Raw genomic sequence first — 6,376 nt, 5'->3', positions numbered from 1 at the left:
AATCTTATTTGGTTTACTAAAAAGTTTCTATTTCTTTTTTTTAGGAATTTTGTATATTAAGAATAAATTGTTTCTAAATATGGTATTTAACACATTATAGTTTACTAATTAGTTATATAGAGAATCAGATGCATATAATATGTATATATATATTCCTTTTTTACTATTAAAGCCTCTAAATCTTCCATGAGAACTGGCAGCTATTCTACAAAAGGTGTATGCTGAGTTTCGTTTTGTTTGTTTGGGGGAAACCGAGAATGACAAATAGTAGCTGAGTGAGAACAGCTGCTACAATAAAGAGGTCAAAAAAGGCAGAATTCTGAGAGGTGGGTGTAGAAAAGATGGAGGGGCATTCTATACCTTTCTCTAATCCTTATGAGACTTGATAATGATGCCATCAATTTTACTTCAAAACTTAGGTGTTCAAATTTTATTGCCTATGTTTTGACTTTATGGAAGAACATTATGCTTAGTTACATAAGAAATACTTCAGTTTGTATTTTATCAAGATTCATTCCTGTGAGTGGTGTGTGTGTTGTGGGTGTGCACATTAAAAGAAAGACGTGGCACCTAGGATCCACCACTACACAGAGTGGGAACTTCCAAAATGTATGAAAAGGAAAATGACAAGATGCTGAAGCTTGATTCTGCACCTTCACTCTAATCAACTGGATGAAGTAAGACATGGTCTTTTGAGAGAGAGACAATATCTTCAGGATTTTTATAACCCTCTGCTTAAAAGATTTTCCCCTGGCATGTTCTTACTCTCTTTTTTAGTACTAAGAAATGGTATGTCCATTCTCTTACATTTTTATAACGAAATACTGCTGATGTTTAGTATAAGATCCATACTTTTTTTGTGATTATTGACCAACACAGTAGTCTGCATAATGCTCTTTCTATAAGTACGGGTATTTTCACATTTCATTTAGAAAAAGATACTTGAGGTTGTTTGGCATGTAGGTTTATCAATATTTCAAACAATTCATAATATTTTTTTTCCTTGCATGTAAACAACTTGGCATTAGTGTATAATTTGTTGAATATTTGTTTTTAATAATTGTTTATGCATAGTAAATGTGATTTTTATTAGATGTATCGCTACATTTCCACACAAATTTGAATATCAGTTTCAGTTTGATTGCAAATATTTATTTATTCATTCATTTCTCATATTAAATCAGTTAAGATCTCTTGTACTTGATAAGAACAACAAATCCACTTGCAAGACTTTGCATTGATTTCCCTACTTAATGCTTAGAAATGAAAATAGAAATAAATCAGCAATAAAACAGGATATATATGTGTGTATATATATGTATTTCAATAAATTTAGAAAGGCAATTTATATTTAAAACTCTTCTATTTTTAAATTAGTGCATAATTAGTTTAATAAATTTGTGGTCTTAAAATATTCATTACATGGATTACCTATTTTTTTTTCACTCCATTTAGATGCACTTTTTTTTCACATTTTCACATTTCAGAAATCTGGTTGTAGGTGATAGCGTTTTTGCATTGTCATGTCATAATTTAATTGGCAGAATATTTTCTTTCTTAGAGATACATCTTATAATCCAGAGTATGGTACCTATACTGAATAAGATATTTAAAACATATAACCTTATGTAGTATCAACATAAATGCAGCATTTTATTTTAAAATCAAAACTTTATTTATTAATTAATTAATTTATTTATTAAAAATAACTTACAATCTAACTATTTTCAGAATTTTTTAAAATGAAAATTTTCTTAGTCATAGCAATAATTTTAATTTAAATAACCATTGATCAAATGTAGAAAATTTACATTTTTCTACATTTTTGAGGGCCACTTTATCACTTTTCCTTGCTTATCTAAGTTGAATATTCATGGTATTCACATATACACCAATTTAAACTATTAAATATTAAATTATACAGCTATTAGGATATCTGGAACTGATCATGTCTAAAATGCAACACTTTAGTAATTTTTCCAACTTCAATATGCTTATTGACAAATTTAACATGTAACACATGACAAAGCAATGGCTTTGTTTCACTGCACCCCTTACACTGCAATTAGTTTGCAAGAGTTCTTACTCAATGACATGCTTTCCTATGTTTCAAGTAAGTGATATTAAAAAAAGGTGAAACAACATACAAATTAAGTAACATATGCTAAAACTCATGGAATATTTAAATGATGTCTCTTGAATATGATTATTGCATTAATAGTATTTAGTTTTTATTTTCATTTATTTTGTGTATTACCTATTTTTTACATGATTTCATGGGATATATGTTTATTGCATTTTTTCTTCATTACATGTCATAATGTCATAAAATTATTCACCTAGAATTATTTTGTTGATTTAAACTTTCACCTAAATGTTCCATATGAAACACTAAAATTAAAGAGAGGAGCAGAATATATAGAATTTATTTACATAAAATAATATGTAAATTATAAATATTTAAATGTTACTTTGAGTATTGAAATATGTTTAACATAAACTCATATAGTTGTGTATATATATAGGGCCATCCACTCATATTTCTAGCAAAATATTCCATTCTTTACTTATGTGATCAATTAGACAACAATTAAAAAACAAATAGCATAAAATTTTAAAATAATCTATAAAACTTACAAAATATTTATTCATAAAGAAGTTCACATTATGATATGATGTTTTATTTGCTACTTTTCTAAAAGATACATATATAAATGGCTTTACATGAATTGTGCTTAGTCTCTTGCAGATACAGTGCTAAAATGAAAAAACCTTCATAAATTGAATTTTCATTATAATACATAATGAAATCCAAATTTCATAATATAGCATTACTATTAAATAATTTTCCAGTTAACATGTGTAACATACATTATTTTCCATTATCATAATTCCAAAGATGATATATAGTTGTGGTTTTTCAAAGCATGTGTATGTAAATCATTTCATTTTTATGTTATATTGGGAAATACAATGTTAAATAGCAAAGAAAAGTACATTTCAGATATGTGTCTTATTGTAAACATTTTTTATTAAATATATCTGGAGTAATTTAATGATAGGATAATTTAGATGTAGTAAACTACACCTTGTAAACATGGTTTGATTTCAAATGAAGACTGGATTTTCTGAATGTAAAATTTCTTCCTTTAATTGAGGTATATTTCTTGTATGCATTTTATACTTGGCTATTAAAGACAATATATAATTGTGCAGCATACTTGAAATTTTTAAGAAGAAAGTAAAATATTATATTCTAATATTGGATTATGATCATTTGCTATACATAATTTTAAGACTTCTTCCAACATTAGCAATTATATCATAAAATACTTACGTTATCCAAAGATTCTGAGTGTTTTTAAACTGTTAAGTGGTGCATTTTGATGATTTCAAAATCTGTGTTTCATACACTGCCAATTTAAACTGATACCAGTATCAGCATTCTAAATTGGTATACATTTTAAATAAAATGGTTATACATATAAATGATATAACTATATAAGATATAAAATTTTATTGCCTTATAAAGGACATCAGTTTTTTTTAATAATTCCACTGTATATATCAATCATATATAACTAAATTTAGAAGCACTTCTCTTTACTGCCATTATGAGACATGACTACTTTCTACTATGTAAACATTTGAACATTCTAAGTAAATCACTTTCACATTAGTGGAATAAACTTTCAGATTTGTGGAATACCGACAAAATCTTGAAGTAGTTCTTACTTACGCAAATAAATCTTCAGATTCCACACTTTTTCGAAGTGATGTTTTTGAAAGTTAAAAAGAAAATTATCTATTTTGTTTCCTTTGGAATTGCTCTTTATTCATGTCACTGCTTGAAATGACTTTTGCCATGGTATAAATGATAATCATTTTATTTGCAAAATTTTATCCAAATTATTATTATTTTAGTCTTATTATTAAATTCATTCATTCATTTATGATTGGTTATTGAGCACTTACTATGTGTTATAGATACTAGGGGTTCAACAGTGAATATAATACACAAAAATCTCAGCCTTCAGGGAGCTTACGTTCTAGTATAGGGAGGAAAGAATATGAACACAATATGTAACTAAAGCATAAGAATTAGTTAATACAACATCTGCCTGAAAAACATACCTGGTTAGACTATAGTTATTGAAGAAATGGGTTTTCCAATGCTTTATTACTGCATTCAGATTAAGGGAATGATACTGAATTACCACCACCATTAGCTGAAGTATAGCTTTATTACTGAAGATTTTAAAATAGCATTGCTTGCAAATCCTTGGCTAATCACTACCAAAGATCAGTTTTAATTCCCAAATTGTTCTAAAACTGTGTTTATTCTCTGGGGTCTTCAAGAGAATAGCTGTTTTGGAATTGGTTGCAGATCTTAGGGTGATTATGGAAGCACCCTAAATCCATTCCCAAGAATTACCCCAGAATTATTGACCCAAATGCCGTATGTTATTTGGGATTAATCGTAATCATCTCAGTGATGCAATAAGATAAATAGCTGTTCAATTTACTTCCTTGTTAGACTTGAGTTAGACTTGAGTCAGAGTACACATTCCATCGTTTTTCACAGTTTTCTATTTAGCAACATATGTTTGTAGCTAAATAGTTTACTTCTTTATATTTGAAAGCCTGGGAATTATAAGGAAGTTATGAAAAATTTAAAAGTATTTGTTTTGATCTTGCTGTCATACTTTCTGTCAAAAATGGAATACTCAATTAAATTCCCCAGAGAATAAAGTAGACTAGATAATTGTACGTATAGCAGTAAGTACAAGGTCATCCCTAATGCATGACTTGCAGTGATATCAGTCAGTGGGCTTTAGTAGTATATGTGTAGGTATTGCTTAACCATATGACTTAAAACAACAACAACAACAAGAAATCCTTACCAAAAATTAACTTAGTAAATATTACAGGCTAACCTGTAATTGCATAACCAACATAAAATGAGAAGATTCCAATTTTCACAAAATAACTTGAACACTCAATAGTATCTTTCCCTGATTAGTGTTCAAAAATATAGTAAAAACCTTTAAAATAACCTGATGATAATTGTCATTCCTCATGTACGTCGGGTCCCCTCAAAAAACAACTGTCATTTCTTTCTTTTTTTAAATTTATGTATCAGATTAAAGGAAGATAAGACAAATGTGGTTACAAGAATGACTAGCAGACATATGCTCCTTTTCTTGCTTACGAATGAGGGGCCTCACTTTTGGTTTCCTTTTTCTGTTTGGAAATACAAGCCCTACTAATTACCTGCTAGAGCACAAGAGAGAAAAAAAAAAGGTAGATTATTCTCAAACCACATTAAGTGATATAGCTTTTTTTTTTTTTTTTCCCATTCTGGGTGGTTAAAATATCCCAAGTATTCTTGTATAAAATATCTAATGAAACATTGTGGAAATAATTTTGAAATACAGTTTATTGAAAAGGCAAATGTATAAAGCCACATACCACTCACTGTCTTTAAAAAATATTCAGAACACTTCTAACCAGGACCTATTATTCCTAATTAGTAGCTGCAGCTCCAAAAATTCAGTAATGTTTTTTCTTGTTAAGCATTTTAGCTGTCAAGATCGTTTAAAATATATCCTCATTCAGTTTCATGCTTCTATTATAAGCTTACATTTTATATTGCATAAGAATTATGTACTATCAAGAACAACCTTTTAAAAAGTTTAAGTAATGGAAAGAAGAAAACCCTAATTTGACAACTTGAATACATCTTTTAAATTATAATGAAACCATAATAAGGTTAAGAATATTATTGCACATACATGTTCCATCAAATGCTTATGAGTTATTTGGAAGTTCCCCAACAATTTGTTCAAGCTAAGATTGTATGAATAAAAGTTCCACAGTGACTAATAGTTAATTAGCAACCACTTGCATATGAAATAATTTATTTAATTTTAATTACTTGAAAATTGACTAATCTCAATTTTACTTAAAATGTAGAGAAATATTGCCCAATTTTAAAAAAATATGAAATTATAAAGTATATACAGCTCATGATGTTGAATATTTTATCATGTTGGCAGATTTCTGGCGAATGAGGTTAAGATAGACATTTACATAAAGTAAATTCAGTTTCATTTTTTTTCATTATTTTGTTTTTGTTTGGCTTTGATTTTAAATTCTCTTTTCTTCAGTTGCTTGTCTTAAAATAGAAAATTTTGATATTTTTCCCAGAAATTATGAAGATATATGGTACAGACTATTCAAAGCATACTTTTGAGAAAAGTGTGGTTACATAGTTACCCATTCTGTCAAAACCTGTCACTTGCCAGGCATTTGTTGCTAAAATTCATCTGTTGATTTTTTTTTAAAAGAAGAAGGACTGATTCAGGGTCACAAA

At 28.0% G+C, this 6,376-nt stretch overlaps 1 protein-coding gene across 2 annotated transcripts in view; it reads left to right on the top strand.

Annotated features, from left to right (window-relative positions):
• The window catches only part of CSMD3 (CUB and Sushi multiple domains 3), a 1,379,111-nt gene that overhangs the window by 566,699 nt on the left and 806,036 nt on the right, over positions 1-6,376 (top strand). The gene's annotated exons all lie outside the window — the stretch shown is intronic.

The sequence above is a fragment of the Trichechus manatus genome, unplaced genomic scaffold (assembly GCF_000243295.1).
Source record: "Trichechus manatus latirostris isolate Lorelei unplaced genomic scaffold, TriManLat1.0 scaffold00022, whole genome shotgun sequence".
NCBI classification, from domain to species: Eukaryota; Metazoa; Chordata; class Mammalia; order Sirenia; family Trichechidae; genus Trichechus; species Trichechus manatus.
This window is presented reverse-complemented; position numbering and strand designations above follow the sequence as displayed.